Source organism: Lissotriton vulgaris, chromosome 1_1 (assembly GCF_964263255.1).
Source record: "Lissotriton vulgaris chromosome 1_1, aLisVul1.2, whole genome shotgun sequence".
Classification (NCBI taxonomy): domain Eukaryota; kingdom Metazoa; phylum Chordata; class Amphibia; order Caudata; family Salamandridae; genus Lissotriton; species Lissotriton vulgaris.
In genome coordinates, this window is record NC_141685.1 from 1399314766 (window position 1) to 1399337207 (window position 22442).

The window sequence follows — 22442 nt, forward strand, 5'->3', positions numbered from 1 at the left end:
AGCATCAACGGGGGGAGATAAGCGTAAGAAAAGGGCTCGAGCCCAGTCGGGCCGGAGGAGCTGCGGGAGGAAGCGTCCGCTCAACCCGCCATCTTGGCCACGCCCCTAATTAGTATTTTTGATGCAAAAATAGAATCAGTTTAAGTTACATTCAAAGATGCTGAGGCTCAAAATGTGTAAGAAAAGACAGCGGATTCTACTTTTCCCTTCAGTTACATTAAGTGTGACAAAATAAACATGTCCCCATAAATATTCTCTTTCTGCTGCAAAGAAAAATCTAATTATAAGAATGAATAGCAAGTTTTCATCCCATTGTTTAAACGCCATCAGTCATTATGCCGATTGATCTCTCTTGCACCCAGCCCTGTGGCATCTGCTATAACTTCACAACTCAATTGTCTCTTTACTTTTTCTTTTGTCCTGGCCACCATTTTGCTGCTGCTCTCGGGCGCTTTTCTCTGGACCCGACTCACAATTTGTCCATTCCCTCGTCCTTTACCCTTTTCCCTTGTTTCCCCCTTGACGATCCTCAAATGTTTCTTCCCTTTTCTGATTTGCCTTTTCTCCATACCCTTGTATCCCTCTCACCCTCCCTTGGTGCTGTGACTGCGTCCCCCCTTCGACCCCACTTAATGGAACTCTGCTCTTCTGGTTTTTTTGGGGGGGGGAGGTCTTGTCCTGAGAAAATCTACTATGTGTATATATATGTATATAGAGATAACTCTAATCACTAGTATATGTAGTAGACCTTTGTACTCTCTACCATTCCTATGTGACTCTTAGAGTATATCCACTCTTCCTTGAGTGACTTTACTATTTGTACATTTGCAATTTTTCTTTCTGTTTGTATCTCTTCCTTGTGTGACTTTACATCTTGTACATTTGTAATTTTTTCAGTTTGTATCTTTTATGTAACGCATGTAATCCTACATTCTTATGTTTTGCAACTGGTTCTTATGTAAAGCGCTCTGACACCTTCGGGTAAAGTTCGCGCAGCTATATAAAATCGCATTAAATAAAATAAATATATAGGTTTTTACAGTACAGCACTGCAGTAGAGCACACGCGACTAGAAACATCGTCTACTGTGATTAGATTAGTATGAGTGCAGCCTTCCACATATTATACATTTCAAGAACATAGTAGATCGCACATCATGCGGATGGCAATACAGACTATAGATGTAGCACACCTGCCCGGCGGCATTACACAAAATGTTGCAAACGGAGCCAAACGCACCGAAATGTTGTTCCTGCAACGGAGACCGTTTACTGCAAACGGATGCATGCCTAGAATGGGTGTCGCTATGCTTGAGGCCTCCCCGCCCCGCCTGCTGCCCTGGAAGCGCTGAAGGTTAGGGAGAGTGCAGCTGCGGCGCAGGCCGCTGACGGAAAGTTATTTCCAGTGTCCTGCGCACGTGCTCTAGGACCCCCGAGCGGAGGGTCGGGCCCGGCGTGAGCATGCGTGCTGCGCCGCCTGCCCCACGGCCGCGGCGGTCCAGGGAGCGGCCGTCGAAGCCCTGGGTGAAGAGGGGTGTTAGGGGCGGTGTTTCCACTCTAGAGTGCCCGCCACCGCCGCAGGGCACAGCCGGGGCCCACACCGCGGCTGGAGTGAGTTTAGTCAGAGTCTCCTGTGTGTCACTGCCACCCCGGCACCCTGGCCCTGTGCAGGTTCTGGGGTCTTGAGGACAAGCCCTTTCACCCGTGCCAACCCCCTCTTGCTGCCACAAACTGCAGGTAATGTGTGACCGCGTGTGACGTAGGTCGAAGTGAATGCGAAATAACCGACCCACTTACTGTTAAATATTACTACTTTCTGTAACTGTTGGCCCCTTTGCGACGCTTTTATTTCCGCTTGCCTCTATTTCCCCTTCTCTCCTGGCCGTCAGTTATTAATACATACTTTATTGTTTGCTGTGTTTTTCCTAGGTTGGCTTGCACTTTCCCTCTGGCTGCTTGTAACTACAGTGTGCCGTGTGTGACCAAACAAGCCAACAGGTTAATAAAGGGTGGGGGTCCAGACCACAGCTAAGGGTATGACTTGAACCTAAGAGCACAAGCTTAGATATCAGAACATTTGCCATGTAAATTATGTGGAAAGCGATTAAGATTCTTTAAAACCTAGGATAGTGTATTTTTCTTTACATTTGCAAGCGTTTCACTAAAGTACACTAACTGGCGTCTCTGCTTTTAGTATCATTAATTAGAACTGATAGTTTCTAGTCATGAAATTACAAACATTCATGAACCGCCCTCTCTGCTCTGATGATGTTATTAGTGAATGAAAAGGCAAGTCCTTTGCCACGTGCCACCCGTACTTGAACTGTAATGTTATTACAGAAGGAGCAGCATTGTAGTGTTAAACCACATGCCGCAGAGCCCTAAGCAGAAGTATTTCAAAGTACTTCACGTGTCGTGATCAAAGAATAGGAGGAGCAGCAAGACAATTACTTAGGATCACACAGTGTGGTCAGACGAGAAAGCAGGTACTCATCCCAGTTGTTTTTTTGAGGAATAACTTATGCAAATCAGCCACTGGATGGCTGTCTCCTCTCTCATGTTTAACACCAAAGAGCAATACCTGTGTTTAATTATTTGGGTTAGTAAACCACTACACTCTGGTAAAAGATGTAGTACTTACATGTTAAATCGCAGTAACTCAACAAGTCTTTCTAGAATAAGCACAAAGTTATGGGAAGGCAGCACAATCTGTGTTTATGAGCCCACACTTCAAAGTTTTCAATGATCCACAAGTGTAGACAGGTTTTCACGTGCATCTCCTGCATTTGCATTCACAGTGGAATGACCCAACTCCCTCCAAGTCAGGTTAAAAGAGAGTAGAGATGGTAAAGCACCAGGCCTGGATGGGATCCCTGTTGATTTATTAAAATCTAACATCGACCTTTGGGACCCCTATTAACTCTACTTTTTAGGGCCTGTCGCAGCAAAGGTTTTTTCCAGATCTGGTCCGAGTCTCTGATAGTCCACATATTTAGGAAAGGCAATCGCAACAGGAACAGCCCAGCACAGTATAGACCGATTTCTCTGCTGGACTCACTAATTAAAGTGGCAGGACATATTCTATTGGGCAGATTGTAGGACTGGGTAGAGTCCAACAAAGTTATTTCTGACTTGCAGTATGGATTCCGCACTGGCTTCGGGACTACTGAACAGGCTATCAATTTAAATTTACTCATTGGAAAATACGTGCTTATTAAAGAAGGGAGTTTGTTTTTTTGATTTCAAATCTTTTTTATTAAAGTTCAAAACATAAGATTACAAAGAAATAGAAGGCAATCATACAGTAATGAGCTCACAGGAGAGATACAATGAACAATGCATGGATAAATACAGTTAGTGCAGTCAACAGGAAATAATAAGATGCTAATGACATATTACACTCGTGGGAAATACACAATCGATCGGTATACTTGTGGAGCAGAGATAGCGTTGCCCCAGATATCCATACATATAATCTCTGTCTCATGGAGCGGGAGTAACTAAAAAGACAAAGAGGGAAGAAGAGGGGAAGAGGTTAGACAGAGAGAAGGGGAGAGTACTAGAGAGATCTAGCAGCAGCAATAAGATTTGAAGAAACTGCTTGTGCGCGGGCATACGTCATGCATATCGGGAGTAATGCCCAATGTAGCAGCAGCGTCCAGGAAGTGGCATGTTGGATCTTTGGCAGTGCACCTAAGGTGGGTCATAACAGAGTTCCAATGAATCGAGCAGACTCCAAAGTTTGGTGTGAGGTTTTCACCAGGGGGATGAATGTAGAACGTCATTGTCCGCGCCTCTCGGGGAAGCCAGTCATTCCTGCCAATGCGCAAAGGAGACGACAGAAGCGCTCTTCCACTTACTCAGGATAATTTTGCAGGCTAGTGTGAGCATAAGGTCAAGGAGGTGTCTGTCATGTTACCTAGGAATATTCGGGTCAATCGCTCCTAGTAGAATATATGTGAAGTCCCTGGGCGGACGGAAGTGGAAGGTGTGATGGATGTAGGCAAAGACCTTGTCCCAGAATATTTGGAGCAACGGACAATAAAAGAACATATGAGCCATATTACCCTCATGTGTTTTGCAGTAAATGTTAAAAGATTTCTAAAGCGCATGGCTGCCCGGGAGCGTCCCAGCGCTGACAGAAGATCAGGCGAGAGCGGGAGAAGAAAGTTACGGGAACAGCCAAGTCTTTAGAAGCTTCTGGAAAGGCAGGAGATTGGGTTGGGCACGGAGGTCAGGAGGGAGCGCGTTCCACAATTTGGATGCGTTGTAGGAAAAGCGCCGGCCTCCGGAGCGCGCTTTCTTGATCCTGGGTGTCAGGGTTAGGTGGGCACTGGAGGATCGAAGGGTTCTAGAAGTGGTATATGGGACGATGAGGTCCTTAAGGATAGGGGGATCTTTTCCGTGGAGGATTTTGTGAGTTAGGCATAGGGTCTTGAACTGCACCCTTTGCAGAACGGGCAACCAGTGCAGTGCTCTGATGGCTGGTTTAGCCGTGCAACGGTTCTTGGTGTCAGTAAGAATCCGGGCGGCAGCGTTTTGCACAACCTGTAGCCTAGCTGTCACTTTCTTCGGAGCGCCAAGATACAGGGCGTTTCCGTAGTCCAGTCTGGACAGAATGAGGCCCTGTATGAGGAGCTTTCTTGACTGAAAAGGGAGCAGGGGGAGGATCTTGCGAGCGGTGCGTAATAGACCATAGCAAATTCCTGCCGTTTTCCTTGATTGGGTGTTCAAGGTGAGGTTTTGATCAAGCCAGATCCCCAGGCTTTTGATGTCTGCTTTGGGGGTTGGAGGCGGGCCCATGCACGGGGGCCACAGGGACTCCGGACGGAAGTGAGACTGGTTGCCCATCACCAGTATCTCCGTTTTATCGCTGTTGAGTTTCAAGTGGGACCTGTTCATCCAGCTGACTATGTCCCCCAGGCAGGAGTACAAATCGGTGGTAGGATTTTCCTGCTGACTGAGGGAGACAACCAGCTGGGTGTCATCTGCGTAGGTCAGAAGTTTGATTCCGTGCGGGGTGACAATTTTTTCAAGGGGAGACATGTATACGTTGAAGAGCGTCGGGCTCAACGACGAGCCCTGCGGCACTCCGCAACGTATAGGGGTCTCCTTGGAGATGTGGTCACCCTCCGCCACCTGGAAGGAGCGATTATGGAGGAAGGATTTTAACCAGGACAGGGCAGACCCTGTAATACCAAGGTCTCTGAGCCGCTGAGCCAAGATATGGTGTTTGACGGTGTCGAAGGCCGCACTGAGGTCCAGGAGGATCACTGCCACTGATCCTCCTGCATCGATGATCTTCCTAGCCTCTTCGACAACCGCCACCATCGCTGTTTCCGTGCCCTGGCCTGGGCGGAAACCTGTCTGTGAGGGTTTGAGCAGTTCATTAGTTTCCAGGTAGTTGGACAGTTTACCGTTAATACATTTTTCAGCCATCTTGCTGATGCAAGGGAGTAGAGAGATCGGCCTGAAGTTAGACAGGTTTCTGGGGTCCAGGTTGGGTTTTTTGAGTAAGGCTCTAACCACCGCCTTCTTCCAGCTCGGGGGTACCATTCCATTTGCTAGAGAGGCATTGATCAGGTTCACCATCGAAGCAAGGATGGTGGGAGCTACCTGTTTTAAATACTTGACTGAGGCTGGGTCATGCGGAGACCCACTTTTGAGAGATTGGAGGATGGGCTGTAGCGTGTCCTCACTGATGAGGGTGAACATGTCAAGTCCTGTATTCGTGTTCTGAGTCTGCGTCAAGCGGGGACGTGGAGGGTCCACAGGGGTAAGAGGGGGAAGATGGTGGAGGATGTTTTGAATTTTTTGATAAAAAAAGTGGCTAACTCGTTGCAATGATTGTCCGAGAGGTCACTCGTGCATATAGGCTCTGGGGTTTTTAGGAGTTTTTTTACGATTTGGAAGGTTTCTCTGGACGAGCAGGATGCCGTACTTATTTTTTCATTAAAAAAGGCTGTTAGCGCAGTTTTTAGAGCTTTTTTTGTAGTTGAGGATAGCCCGTTTATAGTCAATCTTGCTTTTAGGGTCGAAATCTTTCCTCCAAACTCTTTCAGATCTCTTGCAGAGTTTTTTTAGGAGGCGGACCGCGTGTGTGAACCAAGGAGAGTTGGGTTTTTTCCTTGGTTTCAGATACGTTTTTTTGGGGAGGACGGTATCGAGGGAGTTATCAATCCAGGACGAGAACTCAGCATCGGCTGTATCTGGGTCAGTTTCATGGTGAGGCCTAGTACGCTCCAGGACCTGCTTCCATTTGCCGAGATCTAGTTTGGCCCAGGGACGAGAGAGTCTACCCGGTGCTTGGTTGGGAGGTGGAGTGGTCCGGATTCGCCAGCTAAAGGGGATGAGCAGGTGATCGGACCAAGGCACTGGAAGGGGTGCTCCCACTTTGAGGTCAGGAATGTTACAAAAAATGGGGTCAAGCAAGTGCACAAGATTATGCGTGGGTTGGTCATTTTGTAAGTGAAATTGATGGGCTGCGAGGTCTAAGAGCAGTTCTGTGGTAGTATCGTCCTTACTATTATCGAAGTGGACATTAAGTTCCCCCAAGATTAGGAAATTGGGCAGGGTGCTGGCCATGGCCAAGGAAGATTTCAAGAGTGAACTGCAGAACTGCCCCAGGGCTCCAGGTGGGCGATAGATAAGAACTCCTGATAGAGAGTTGCGAGGGGATATTTGGATGGTGAAGTGCACATTTTCGCAGTCCATCAGGGGGCTGTCGTAGAATCTGCGCGAAAGAAGGTCACTGTAAATGATAGCTATCCCTCCTCCAGTTACAGCAAAGGGGGGCTGTCTAGCTGTCTAGAAGTTTGAGTTTGAAGAGTTTCTCAGGCGTCCAGTAGGATCTGTTTATCAGCATAAGTTTTGTCTGGGATAGAATCGGGGATATTTTATTGTAGAAGGGAGTGAGATATATCTTGCTGCAATCAAAATCCAGGTTAGAGGAGTTTGTCTCACTTTCCCAGTCCCTCTCACACTTTCTATGTGTTTTCTGTGGCATCTGTGTTATGAGTTTATACATTTTTGATACCATGTGGCCTTGTGACATAAGGTGTGCTTGCCTGTTGCATAGCGTGGGTTGCTGCGGAACAATGGCTCTGGCAGAGACAAGTGCTTGGAGGCGTAGAAACTTATAGAAGTCAAGCGGACGGAGATCAAACTGCCATTGTATGGTGGAAAAGGGGAGCGGGGAAGTGCCGCCGTAAATGTCCTGCACCAAATTCAAACCCTTTTTAGCCCAGTCTTCCCAAAAGAGGAGCCCACAGTCATCCTTTAGTGCTGGGTTAAACCAAAAGGAGGATAGGATTGATTTGGAGAATTTTACTTTAGCTTTACAGTGCCTCTCAAGGCTGAGTAGAGCCCGCTTAGTGTTGAGAAATATATATTTTGATTGAGTAAAGACCGAAGAATCCATAGTCATTATAGCGGAAAGTGGCAGGTTGTTAATGATGGATTTCTCATCTTGAACCCACACAGGAGTGTATTCTTGTTGATTAGGGAACCAATTTGTTCCTTGTTTGCACAAGAATGCCGTCTGGTAACATCTAAAGTTAGGAAGACCAACCCCCCCTTTGTCTTTTGGCAATTGAAGATTTTTCAGGGAAATTCTTGGTTCTTATCTTGCCAGATAAAATTATTGAAGAGTTTGTGTATTCTGGATAGGAAGTCATCCGAGAGCAACATGGGTAACATGCTAATTAAATAATTTACAAGGGGCGTAATCATCATTTTGAGGGTCTCCACCCAGCCCCACCAGGATAGAAACTTCGGTGACCAACCTTCCAGAAGTGTGGATATTTTCTTAAATAGTGAGGTCTCATTAATTTTAAGCGTACTAATTAAGTCCTTCAGTGCAATCGAGGGTTAGAGGCACATCACCATCCGTTTCAGCGCCGATCCACAGGCGCTTTCACCCCGGCCACCATGCCGTTTTTGTTAGTTCCACATCGCCACGTCTCGCCTGCGTGTACGTTGTCTATCTTTTGCTGTTAACTCAGTCAGTGCGTTCCCGGTGTCCGCTCCAGCACAGCGTCAGTCCTCCAAGACACCACATCACTCACACCAGCAAGCCAGCGCTCCACAGTATGGCTGGTAGTCTCCAGTGGCTGCAAGCGAATGTGGTGGTATAGCACACTAGTAACTTCAGTCCCATTGGTTCATGTCAGCATTTGGGCTTATCAACATACACATTGCACTCTTGCCACACTCAGTCCCACCAGTGTTTCGATAGTGTGTAATGGGGATCCTCATACACACTACCAGTCCAGTTGTTGACGTCCACTTCTCAGCGCCACAATTGCAGGGCCACCTCGACCTCCCCGGCACCAGCCAGCACTCCAACAGTGTGTGTAGTCCGCAGCTCCCCTCGCAAGCTTCGAGTGTCAGTGCTCGGGTCTAGTCCCAGCTCTCTTCTGGGCCCACTTCAAGCCTCAGGTCCCAGCGTCATTAAATGGGGGAGGGGGCGCCTTGACTCCGGCATCTAATAATGGGCCCACCACCAATATCGACTCTCTGCAGGCCACCGCAGCGTATCCACCGTCACAGACCGCCCGCTCGGCCTGGTCTCTCCCTTGGCTACCGTCCGATACTCTGGGGCAATATACCTTGTCCCTGGATCGCTCGGTGCACTCTGCAATCCGGGGCAGCGAGATGCGGATCCGTTGGGCGGTAGGCGGGTCATCACGGCCGATCCAGCTGCAGTACATGACCCGCGTCATGGATCAGCCCCTCACTGGAGTCCGGGGCTTCCCTTTCGCTTTGCCGCTCCAAGGCCCCCGTCTTCCGATCGGTCTCACAGGGCTCTGGGGCCGTCAGCAGACTTCCAAATCCATACGCTCGGTGCATCGTCGCTTCCAACAGCTCCTGGTGAACAGCTGTAGGGGTTTCGGTGATTGGAAGGATGGTTCTGCAAGGATTGTATGGGCTCAGGCGAGGAGCTCAATTATTCAGCGGCCATCTCGCTTCTCGGGTAGCTCCGCCCACCCCACATGCGTGACTTTTTGGCCGACATAGGTCACCCCGAATTTTTTAATCACCCGGAGCTCAATATCAGTATCCAAGGAAAAGCCCTAAAACTAAAATGCTTCTCCTTACTAGAGGATTTGAGGCTATCTTTTTTTTCTATTTTGACACGTTATTATATGTTACCATACCAAGCTAACGTAGTTAATCATCGGGACAGATTTATCCTGACTAGGTGTAGGTTGGATATTTTTTTATCATCTAACGACTTTTCCAAGCTCTAATAATTGGGCTACTGATCTTCCGCCATGTCAATGTGACAATGTTTCTAAGCAAAGTACCATATATATTCTGTGTTTTTTGTTTGTTTTATACAGAGCTGCGAAAATGCCTTACTAAGCCGTTGTTAAAACAACTTGGATTTGTACAGTGTCGCCCAGCTTTTACCTATCTGCAAATGCTACAGAGTCAGTACATATGTGTTGTGTTGTCACAATACCTATCGGCTGTGTTAAGACATAGGACGCAGCTACAGGTATTCTACTGTCTGCTGGGGAGGACTATGTCTATTTTTATACGTGATAGCCAAGGAGGGGTCACTATACATGGCCTTCATGGACCTCTCATCAGCTTTTGATCTGGTCAACAGGGCAAAGCTGTGGAGGATCCTCCTGGCCATGGGCCTTGACCCCCCTTTGGTTGAATACCTGGCTGAGCTACACAAGGACCTTATGACCTCAGTCAGAGTAACTAGGGAAGGAAGATGCACCTGTCACTTTAAGTCAGAGAGGGGGGTTAGGCAAGGGTGTATACTTGCCCCCCTCCTCTTTACTTTATACATCAATGATCTTGAGGCAGTAATGATAACATCCCACAGTGACATTCCGCGTGCAGGTGAGACAAAGATTCCTGTATTCCTGTACGCGGACGATGCCGTTCTTTTGGCACGCTCCGGAGTTGCGCTAAATAAACTCCTTGCATCTTTTGGGGCTTTTATGTCGTCACTGGACATGAAAATTAATACAGATAAATCACACGTAATGATTGCTGGACCCGCAGGCAGGAAAAGAAAGTCGCTAACATTTTTCTGTGCGGGAAAGGAGGTCAAGAGAGTCCCCTCCTTTCCATATTTAGGAGTGACTTTTGACGATAGGGGCACATGGGGCCCCCAGCTTTTGGCCAAAAGCAGCGCTGTCGCTAGAGCGGCCGCAGGGTTGCTAGGTTTTGCCAAAAAACTGGGCGCCCGCCCCATGGAAAGTATCATCAAAGTTTATAAATCTAAATGCTTGTCAGTTGCCCAGTATGGCTCTGTTATCTGGGGATATACTAGTTCTGCTAAAATACAGAATGTAGAAAATAAATTTTTGAGATCTTTGCTTTCTGTTCCCCAATCAACTCAGACCTTTGCATTACACACAGAGTTAGGCCTGGGCTATATCTCCGATATTTTAAAATTAGCCCCAGTGATTGGTTGGATAAAAATATGGCTCAACCAGGAGCTCACTCTAAATCACACCATCTTAAAAGATTGTTTAGCCCTGGATAGAGCCCTCTACATTCCTTGGTTAAGATATGTTAAAACGCAGCTTACTTTGGCAGGCCGCCCGGAGCTCTTCTCTTCTCCAGACGGGATAATTTATGAAGATTTAAAATCAGTCAAAAACACCTTGGAAAACTTATATGCCATGGAGAGGGAAGATGTAGAGTTAAAAAAACCTATGGTTTGCAAAAAAATCTAATTTAAAAGAACTAATGAACAGATAGTGTCTCATAGGTCCAATCCTGTCCTTATTACGTGGTCTTCTCCGCAATTTCTAGAAAGAAATATCACAACCAATCAGGATTTATGAATTAACCGGACTTGAGTTCAAAAACTGCTACACGTCAGAGTCGTTCCTGTTTCTATGTAGACAGGAAATTTAATTCAGATTCGGAGCATTCGAATAGAACAAATATGTCTGCAATTGTCTCATTGAAAGGGTCAAAGTAATATGTTCACTTAATCCCACCCTGGAGCACAATCAATATGCGCCAGCGATGGGAGAGAGTCCCGAAAGTGTGTATGGTCGTTCAATAATATGTTCGATGTGAAGGATTCACTTCCTTGACATCAGTCAACTCAGTGGCAGGAGTTGGAAATACATGCGGGCTGTGATATGCCCCCGAACTACTATGTTATCGTCAAGCGTTCCCGCCTCCTGTCTGGTCCCGGGTAGGTATAATGTTTCAACCAATTTCAGACTAATTTGTTCTATCCTAAACTGATGCATGGCCAATGGCTAAGACTCTCTAATTTAGAGTAGCGGAAGAACTAAGAGTTTCTAAGGATTCTATGTACAATTTGGCATAAACTTTATTTTGTTGTGGCTCCTTACTTTGAGCAATTGAAGGACCTAGTGTCAAAAGCCTTGAAAAAGTTACAGGGTATAATGAAGCGCGTGTTGGCTGCCATCTTCCTTCAAAAAACATCGAGGACACATTGGGATCATGTCCACTATTGACATAGACAATATATGTCTGTTACAATGCTCTATTGAACTAGATTTTTCTGACTTTTTGACTATAATGTGGAGTATCATTACCAGATGTGAAGTATAATTACTAGATAATTAAAATGTGAATTCTTTGACAAATGACCCAATGAATGACTTATTGAAATCTTTAACTGATTGTGGGCAGTCTCAATAAATAAAGTTAAGACTGTTTTTGCTGAATAGCATAGACATATGGCCATTGAGTGCCAAGACACATTGTTTGTTGGACCAGTGTGATGTACCCTGGAGGCAGTTTTCATAATATGCAAAACTAACCAAAACTGCCAGAGAGATTTGACTGGTGTTCCAGAGTGCCCATCTACTACAGCAACACTGGACATGTTGCTGGAAATGGGACTGTGTTGTAGATCAATGACATATATTTATAGAGCCCTGAAAAATGATAGATAATAAAATGCAATTGAAATCATGCCAGTTGCGGGAGAGATACTTAGAGATGCTGCTCACAGACACAGAATGGAAGACAGCAGTGTACTGGTTAATGGAGTATCCAGTAATGCACAGTTTAAATGGACACATTTTCAATTTCCTCCCCTGCAACACCCCTTAAATTACATAAAGTTATCCGGATAGATCCCCCCTGTCCCCCCAAGTTCAAGGAATAATAGGCCACATTTGCACATATGAAGTGGGCATGTGAGAAGGGCATGTGAACACTGGCTTCGGGTATCAGCCAGACTGAGGATGATAACAAACATAACTGTAAATGGGTTGAATAAATGTTGTATTTTCGAGTTTACACCAAACACAAGAGAATGAGAATACAGCATAGATTCACTCTGCTGGGTTTAGTATTGGTGAAAAGATGCAGAGCAATCCACTGGATCCAAACAGAAGGACATACAGTGGATTGCTGGGAAAGAGAGTTACTGGAATGGTCACTGGCAGAGGAACCTAGGGTCACAACAGTGATGGAGTACCCTGTCTGCCAAATCTATCCACCCGATTTAGAGAAGGGCAGACCGCCAGGCTTACATTGACAGAGTAAAATTTACTCCATCATCATAAACCTTCAGTGACAGCCTGAAGGAGTACAGGCCTTCAGAGGTAAGCAGCTGACCATCTACCCTAATTAGAGTGGGTGGTCGGATGTCTTTCTCCTACTGTCTGTCACCGCCAGGAATATCTTATGAGTGAGGGGGCAGTTAGAATAATTTACATTACCCGCCACACCATGAGAGAATACTCCCATGGTGTCTGGGCCATTAATGTTTTTTGTCCCAACTACAAACTTCCACTTTGGGAATCTGTTTCTGGAAAAGAGCATTTTAAAAGTTTGGGGCAGGCATTTGCCAACAATGACGAAGGTACACCAAACGTTTAAATGACTTTGTATGAGGCGCCATGATGGCAGTACAAACAAACATAGAGAGTTCACAGCAGGGCACATGCGTACTCTAATTTGGGGGGGGCGGGGTACAGGCAGGGTGACCGTCATAAGCTTCTTCACTGCCATGATTGCCTTTACTCCACCCACCAAAGTCTAAATTGTGACCCTAGAATGACAGAGGTTAGGACGGATTATAAAGTGTTGGAAGATCTGCTGCTGCAGTCTTTTTTTGTTTCTTATTTATTTATAGAGAATGAGAAATTAATGATACATAGAAACAAGAATACATATGTAATATTATAAAATAACTTGTGTGCATATAAAGTAACAATAATTCATACATAATAATAAACAATAAGTGGTAGATAAATTATACAGTATTATAGAGTAAGGGGAGTAATTATATATTTTATAGAGTAGAAGAGGAAAAGGAAAGGTGATAAAGAGAACCTAAAAGAGTATGAAAGAATTAGATAAATAACAAAGTATGAATATGTATAAGAAAATATATATAAATTAGAGGAAAAAGAAATGTAAAGAATAGAGAAAATAGAAAAATAGTTTTTTACCCAGACATAATGAGAATATAGAGTAAAGAAAAAAGAGAAAGATTAAAATATAGGGTTATATCATATGATAAGAGTGGAAAGAAAAGACTTCAAGGATTATGAAGAAAGGGAGCCCAAACTTGCTGGAAAATTTCCTCTTGATCCTGCAATCTAAATAATACCTTCATGAGAATCAGTTTGAATCATTGCTACCATCCATTCTTGCTGCGTAGGAGGACTAGACGATTTCCAATGTCTTAAGATGCAGTTTTTAGCTGTGGAGAGTGCAGTATGTTAAAGACGACCTTGCAGGCGTGTAATGGTAGCAAGACTTCTCTAAAATCATGTAATGAAATAATAGAAGGGGTAAGAGGAGTGTTAAGAGAAGAGATCAAGTCCTTCAGAGTGTTCCCTACAGATGCCCAAAAATTCTGCATGTAAGGGCAATCACAAAATATGTGAGGGAGATCACAGTTAACACCAGAACACCTCCAACATTTAAAGTGTGGTAAAAATCCTGTTGCATTGTATTTTAGAGGTGTCCAGTACCAATCGTGTAGGGTCTTAAAAAGGCAGATCTTCAAACGACCCTCTTTGGCTTCTAGCAATCACTGTCTATAATGATGATGTGTAGACGGTCCTGCCATTTCTCTTGAAGAGCTTTAAAAAGTGGTTGTGAATACAGGTGATGAACCAAGACACCATACCGGCCTGATAACACCCCTTTATGCCGACCCCAAGTAAGAAGATAGTCTAAAATGGGTGACGAATTCAGAGACCAGGGAAGAGAACCAAGACATTGTTTGAGACAGCATGCAGTTACGAGTAACGCGTGAACTGATGCGGCGGGAGACCGAACTCATCACTAAGTAAATCAAAGGATTTTAGTTCTCCATTTAGGATTAGTTGATCAATCGTGAATACTCCTCTCGATTTCCAACTAGACCATTGGAGTGCTCAACCATTTATACGAATACTTTCATTACCCCAGAGTGGGTCTTTATAGTGCATTCCATGGGCAACTCTGAGGATACAATGTGCACGGTGCCATGTTTGATAAGTAGCTTGCATCATTGGATGCGGGGGAGAGGAACGTGGAAGAAAGGATCCATAATGGGAATGAAGGTCATCACTTTGATTAAGTAAAGAGTGTTCCTTTGCGACCCACTGTGGAGGATCTGTTGTATCCGTAAGTAAGTAAACTAACTGCGAAAGATGTAATGCTAAAGAATAATTTTCTAAGGATGGTAATCCCAAACCACCGTAAGAGCAGCGAGCCAATAATTTAGAAGCAGCTAGACGAGGCCATGTAGATCCCCAAATAAAAGATCGAATTTGGGCATCCACTCAACGAAGTATAAATAAGGGAACAAGAAGTGGGAGCGTACCAAGTATATAGCTAAAGCAAGGTAATGTAACCATCCTCATGGCCTGTACCCTTCCCCACATAGAAAGACCCAAGAGAGTCCATTTTGCAAAGTCATTTTCCATTTGTGTTATAAGGGGTGTGATATTGTCTGTGATCATATTTGATAAGACTTTATTGATCAAAACTCCCAAACATTTTAATTGGGATGATTTCCAACAAAAGGGAAATCCATGAATTGAATCCCACCTTCATTATAGGCTGGTACACAGTGTTCTACCCCATTTTAAACCATACCAACCTAGGAGCAATAATAAATTTGTTGAGGCCCACTAGCACGGTATTTTTAAATCACTTAAACCCACTCCACTACACTTTGCACCACACATAGTCCTTCACTAAAAAAGTGCTCCTATGTAGTTCGCAAGTCGTAGCACGCCCCAATTCGTAGAGAATTGGGATGGCTCCAATGATGAAGCATGTCACCGCGGGGCAACCCCGGTGAGTGAGGGGACTCTAGAAAGAAATGTATCTTTCTTTTGGGCATTGTCTGACCACATTGGCCGGTAGCCCTGACACAAGCTAGGTCTTGTAACCCAGTACTTTGGGCTCTGTTTTTCACGATAAGTCTTTGGAGGGTGACCTAGCTTGGTATACCTCCTTCTCCCCCTTGTATATGTACGGGTTTGGGAATAACCGTGATCAACGCTTTGTTAGAAATAGGACCAAGTGATTGCGTTTGAACCCCCTCTTGAAAGGCAGTAAATAAAGTATCAACAGTTTCTGCCCTGGTCCATTTTTTAAATTCTGCAGGGAAACCGTCTTCTCCTGTAGATTTGAGATAAGGCAGTTTGGTGATGGCTACAGCAATTTCTTCTTTGCTAACGTCACCACCAAGCAGAGCTCTACCTTCATCTGTGAGGCACGGGAGGTTGATATCTGCTAGATATGGAACTAGTTGATCCTCAGTTACTGATGTTTCAGGGGTATAAAGTTTTTTATAGAAGGATGCAAAGCTGTCTACAATGTCCTGCAGCCTGGTAAGAATCTCTCCCCTTTCCGAGCATAAGGCAAGAATGGCCATAGCTGCCTCAAGCTGTTTCAATTGTGCTGCTAGCAGATAACCTGCTTTTTCACCCTGCTCATAATGTCTACCCTTTAGGTGCTGAAGTGCATAAGCTGCTTTGGAAGTATATAAGTTATTAAGCTCCAATTTAGCAAGTTCAAGTTTTCGACGGTTGGTTGATGTGGGATGGGATGTGTATAGATGCATGAGGGAAGTTATTTGAGTCTCTAATTCAGTACGACATAGAGTCAGACAGTTTCCGCAGCATCTCTCATCAATTGACCGCAACTGGTTGCTTTAGCGGCTGCCCAAACAATTCTGCCAGAAGTGACAGATGAATTGTTAATAGTTAAGTAATAAGAAATGTGCAAACGGAGTAGAAGCTTACCTTTGGGAGAGCGATACCTTTGAATATTCATATACCACGGCTTACGGCCTGGGGAGGTTTAATCAGTTTCTAGAGTAATAAGGATAGGGGCATGGTCTGATAGTGCGGCATCAAGAATACAGGATTCAGTAGTGATAGCTACTAATGGATGCAAGATGAGAAAATAGTCTATCCTAGACTGTGTGCTGTGGGTGGAAGAGAGAAAGGTGTTCTCCTGATCAGAAGGATGACAAAGACACCAATGGTCCACTAATCCAGGATATGATGTTATATCACCCTACAGGTCTCGGTCTCCCTCATTTCACCTATCCAAGGGAACCGTTCTAACAGTTATAGGATCTCGGGCAAGATTCCAGTCAGCGCCAATAATATAATTGGAAGCACAAATTTCTACCAGTAAACGATTCAGATTGAGAAAGAAAGCGCGTTTGGCTCCTGTTGGAGCATAAACCAAGCCCACACAGAGGATCGTATCCCCTACATTCAGTTTTACAGAGATAAATCTGCCATCTGGATCAGTCCAAGTCTTGATTATTGTAACTGGTAAGGATTTATGAAGAAAGATAGCTATACCGCATTTTCGTGGATGATTCTCGTGAGGAGTAAGGTGTGTCGTAAGCCCGCAATGAATGACTTTACCCACCCAATCTTGTTGTAACTTGGAGGATTCTTGAGCGTCTAAATGGGTTTCTTGTAAAAGAGCTATGTCGGTTTTTTCGTTTGAAGGTAAGAAAGTATTTTTTTTACCCTTAATAAAGTGCATAAGGCCATGAACATTCCACAATACAATGCGTGCAAGTTAGTGGAGAAGATAACAAGTTAGATACAGGGAAATTAAGATAGATACAGGGAAATTAAGAAGGGAAAAAGGATCAATGTGTGAGGATGAAAAAAGAGATAAAAGTAAAGGAAACAGGTTCAGTGTAGAAGGAGAGAATAAATGTAAGTTACTTAGGAATATAGAGGAATATTTAAAATAGAAAAAAATAAAATGACACAAGGGCTAGGTAAGAAACTAAAGCGAAGAGTAAGGGTAAAGATACTACACAGGGAAAAAGGGGCAGTATAAGGGAGGTAGAACTGTGCTCTGCTGTTTCTGGCTTGCGGGCTATGCGCATCGGTGGGAGCCCCACACAGCAAGAGGCTTAGAAAGGGTGGATGGATAGTAGCAAACAGTACAGGAAAGATTTGAAAAATTATGGAAATAAGTGAATAATTAAATATTATAGTGTAAGATACAATATAAGAAAATAAGGAAAGAGGTAGGGTAGAATGATATAAGAGTACTAAATATAACCGTTATGGGACTTAGTAACAATTAAGTAAGATATAAATGAAATCATTGAATATTGTAACAGTTGAATCTTATCAGAATTAATTAATGTATGGTATAACAAACAAACAACTCATACAATTATTGAGCAAATCTTTCTTAAATATAAGCAGCAATAAAAATCAGGGCGTAGGAAAAAAGGATATAAACAATACTGAAAGAAGAAAAGAATAAGGAATATCTGTTTCCAAGTAGTGTGTCTCAGGAAAAATCTGAAGAAGGAAGAAAAACTGAATCTTTCTAAATTTGAGGTGAAATCTAAGTTAGGTAAACAACATTTAATAACAATGCAAACCATAGCCTAGTTAAAGAATAAAATATCTAAAGAATAAAATAAATATACAGTAAGATGAAGAAGTGATAGTAAAAATACTTAAAGGTACAAGGCATAGCTTTTGAGGCATTAATTCATAGGTGTAATTCATTTCTTCATGAAAAATATATCGAAGTATAGTAATAAAAATAACAGTGCCATCAGATAAAAAAAACACAGTGAAAATGAGTATAAATAAACCATACTAAATATACATTGTAGAGGAGGGAGAAAGATGAAAAATGGATTAAAATGGATTAGAAAATATAATATACAAATTGTACAGTAAGTAATGTACAATTTGGTAAATAAATAAGTAGATACTCCTGAAGTCAGGACTTCAACAGGTAGTAGTATATGCCTATCTTATCCATTCTTCAATAAGAAAATCCTCAACACTAAAAAAGAATTCTTCAGATCTGAAGTAGAGAATACTAAAAATCGACCTTGCAAGCTGTTCGACTTGGTCAAACACCAAACCAATAAACTAGCGAAAACGACCAAAGAAACACCTAAACCCCTAATATCAAGCAAGGAATTCTCTTCTTTCTTCTGCGACAAAATCACTGCCCTTGGAAATGAACTCAAATCTGCTACTCACAACCAAAACCAAAATCCGCCTGCTCCACCTTCTCTCTCCGCGCTGTCCTCCCAAACCACACCCAAAAACCTAGCGGACTGGTCCAAATTTAAAACCTATCATGAACATTCTATCTTGAAAACTCTTGCCTCCTTAAAACCGATAATTCACTTCAATGATCCTCTCCCCTCTAACTGCCTAGCTTCCGCCTCTCAGGCTATCATCCCTTGCTGGACCTCAATAATCAACGCCTCTCTCCTACAGGGCTCAATTCCCGACTCGCTCAAAGCTGGCCAAGTTATCCCCATCCTAAAAAAACCAACGCTGGACCCTGCCTCTGCCGGAACTATAGACCCATATCCAACATTCCTCTCCTTGCCAACATTCTGGAAAAATGTGTGCAACAGCAGCTAAGCCTACACATCAACAACTTTCACCTGCTTGATGACTTCCAATCAGGGTTCAGACCTGGTCACAGCACGGAAACCACCCTCCTACACATAGTGGATGATGCCCGCCAAGCCCTCGACCTAGGCAAAACTTGTCTCCTAATCATCCTAGACCTGTCCTCTGCCTTGGAAACGGTTAACCACGAAAATCTCTTAGAACGTCTCAAACTTAAAATGGGGTTGGATGGCACGGTCCTTGAATGGTTTAGATCCTTCCTCCACAACCGCTCACAGAGAGTCCTCATCAACGGTAATCTATCCGCCCCCTCTCCTGTTACGGTTGGAGTCCCCCAAGGATCAACCCTCTCCCCTACCCTCTTCAACCTTTACCTTGAACCTCTCACCGAGGTGCTACGTGCTGCCAACATCTCGTACCTTATGTACGCTGACGATACTCAGATCTACATAAAAATCTCTTCCCCTGAGGACATTCTCTCCCTGAGCGAGGCCCTGAAGCTGACAGTCCACTGGCTCACCGCCTACCAGCTAAAACTCAATGCAAGTAAAATGGAATTTCTCCTGATCTCCCCACCCAACCCCAATCCAGACATCCAGGAATGGATCAAGACCATCACAGCGCTAAACTGCCCTCCTACAATTGTTGACTCTGCGAAATCTCTTGGAATAACCCTTGACGGCAGCCTGAACATACGCGGCCATATAAACTCGTTGGCCAGATTCCACCTGAGTTACCTAAGCAACCTAAAACCCTTCCTCAATGTGGCCGACCTTAAAACGGCAACTCAGGCACTAGTCATTTCCAGACTAGAATATGGATGCTCTACTCTTGCAGGGCTACCCAAGAACTCCCTGGCCCCTTTGAAAGCCTGCCTCAACACTGCCGCCAGACTCCTTACTGGCTCAAGGAAATTTGACCACATCTTCCCCCACCTCAAAGCTCTGCACTGGCTTCCCCTAGAGGCCAGAATCCAATTTAAACTGGCCTGCATCACTCACAATACCCTTTTCTCCAATTCCCCTACATTTCTTGCACAAAAACATGTGTTATCCGGAGGAGCCAGAAACTCTCGATCTGCCAAAGACCTGCTGCTGCAACTAGCACGCTTCCAGAAGAACAAAACCTACAATCGGGCCTTTTCTGGGGCCGCGCCAAGAATCTGGAACTCTCTCCCACCCACCATCAGAAGACTTTCGTCCTTGGCACAATTTAAGAAGGAAACCAAAACCTTCTTGATGGGAAAATACCTCGCCTAACAAATACTTTACAATCACCGCATTAGCATGCCGAACTCTCCACCTCGGCAATATCCATGGCTTAGACGGAGGATACCGTTTCTGCACTCCTGGGCATCCCACCTAGAGCTGAGAGTGCATGCCTTCTTGTATATTGTATCTACTTGTTTTAATTTTAATATCACATGTAGCCTGGACTTTAAACGTGCAGCGTGCTTTTCTTGTATAATGCATCCCCTACCTTTTCCAATTCATCCCACCCGCCCCTACGCTTGTATACTACCCCTTAATCCTGTAAAGCGCTCTGATACCCTCACGAGTCTGGTTCGCGCTCTATAAAACTATAAAATAAATAAATATCAATAATAAAGTAGTAGAGCAAGTTCAAGGAACAGCGTCGTCAAATGATTGAAGAGGTTTAATTGGGGAGCGTGATTTGTCTTGGTCTTGCTTGAGAGTAGCTACTGCTTGTAGGGCTTGAGCACGGTCACCAAACAAGCGTATATTTCTATCTCATTTTCTTCCTCTGCTTTGAAAATGAACTGGGTTACACTGGATATCAAGGAACTTTCTGGTTGTTGATGGAGAAAATGCAAATTGGACCTCGGATAGGGAATTAGTATATTCCATTTGTTGGGGAGAAACATTGTCCAGGAAGCTTCAATGGTCATCTAGATTGAAGAAGTCTTTTGGTAAGCCATCCTTGATGATTCGCAGCTGTGCTGGTTCAAAAAGACCATATTTAATGTCCAACTGATGCAACCGGGACTGAAAAGAGAGAAGGGCTTTGCTACGGTCATTCGTTTCTCAGGAAAAATCTGCAGATATCCGAATCTCATGATTGCAAAAAATATATGGACCATGCGTATGTGCTGCTGTGATTAATTGCCAAGTTTGTTCGTGGCGCAAAAAACATGCAACATTCCCACGTTAGGGGGACCAATATGATGTGCTCTCTGCATTTCTAATGGCGGGTCGACAGCGAGGCCTCTAATCTTCGGAAGAGTTGCATTTAGAAAGAAGTTGGTATCTGATCCTTCTATTCCTTCCGGAAATCCGAAGAAGCGCACATTATTCCTGCGATTTTAATCTTCCAAATCGATAACTTGGCTTCCTAAGAAGAGAATTTCTTGGTCTCTGTCTGGTATATTTTGGAGACAATTCTCAACTGTGGTTACACGATTGGTGAGACCATCAAGACGCTTCTGGAATCCCGCAGCATCAGCACGTATGGATTTAGTCTCTGTCGTAAGGGCAGAGATAGATGTCTCCATTCCGTTCAATCGTCAACCAACAGCAGTAATCTGTTGAAGTATTCGTTCCATAGTAGAGTCTGATCCAGTCACCAGCATAAAATTGGATGACTTTTGAGCCGTTGGGACAGTGTTGCAGGTTTCTGAGGCAGAATGACTGTGGCTTAATATCTCAGAATAAGGGTTGTTTGGAAGATTTACTAGCGGATTTACCAGAAGGCATTCCAAGCTGTCGCTGTGTAAAAGTTGTACTATGGTAATTTGCTTCCTCAAAGCTACGTAGGTCTCTGAAATAAGACTGTTCGCACCAAGATAAAGGTGTCACCACTTTGTCAGTTATTTGATATTAACACACACAAAACCCCTGAAGGTGGTATCAGGAGGAGAAAGGAGGAAAAAACTGTGCTTGTAAGTCAGTATTGCTAAAAGCACTGACACTTTTTTTTGTCTGGTAGTAAATATATTAGTTCATTTACCTAACGTTGCTTCAAGCATTACTAGTATATGATAACAGAGTATATAGCACTCTCCTCAAACTGATATTAGGCAGCGAAGAATAGTCCATATTGATAAAGTTCCTGTGATATGAAGAACTCAGCACACTATTTTACTGATAAAAGAATAGTAAGCAGGCAGGCAGATGCATCACTCATGAGCCACTCAGACTAATTGCAACAATGTATCCGGTAGTACGTATATTTTCTCACAGCTGACAGGAACAGAAATAAAGGCAAGTCTGATTAAAGGCAGGAATGCAAGCTACTATTAAACAAATTTGCACTGTCGGTCTTCAAGCAGCAAAGGCATCTGGTAACAGAGTATATAACACTCTCCTCAAATTGATATCAGGCAGCGAAAAATAGTTCGTATTTATAAAGCTTCCTGTAATATGAAGTACTCAGTACACTATTTTACTGATAAAAAATAGTAAGGCAGGCTGGCAGAGGCAAAGCTCATGAGCAACTCACATTAATTGCAACAATGTAGCAGGTAGTGCGTATATATTTACATATAGCTGACAGGAACGGAAATGAAGGAGAGCTTAATTAAAGTTGGGAATGTAAGCCCCCGTTAAGCAAATTCACACTGCCGATAAGAGAA

General features: G+C 44.0%; 1 protein-coding gene across 3 annotated transcripts in view; it reads left to right on the top strand.

The window, feature by feature from the left end:
* Positions 1-1478: 1478 nt before the first annotated feature.
* Positions 1479-22442, top strand: part of TSPAN12 (tetraspanin 12) — a 273464-nt gene continuing 252500 nt past the window's right edge. The window contains exon 1 of one of the 3 annotated variants that reach the window (XM_086967032.1): positions 1479-1736. The gene's annotated coding sequence lies outside the window, so the exon portion shown is untranslated. The remainder of the gene's footprint in view (positions 1737-22442) is intronic. The other 2 variants (XM_086967023.1, XM_086967029.1) reach the window with 2 other exon arrangements.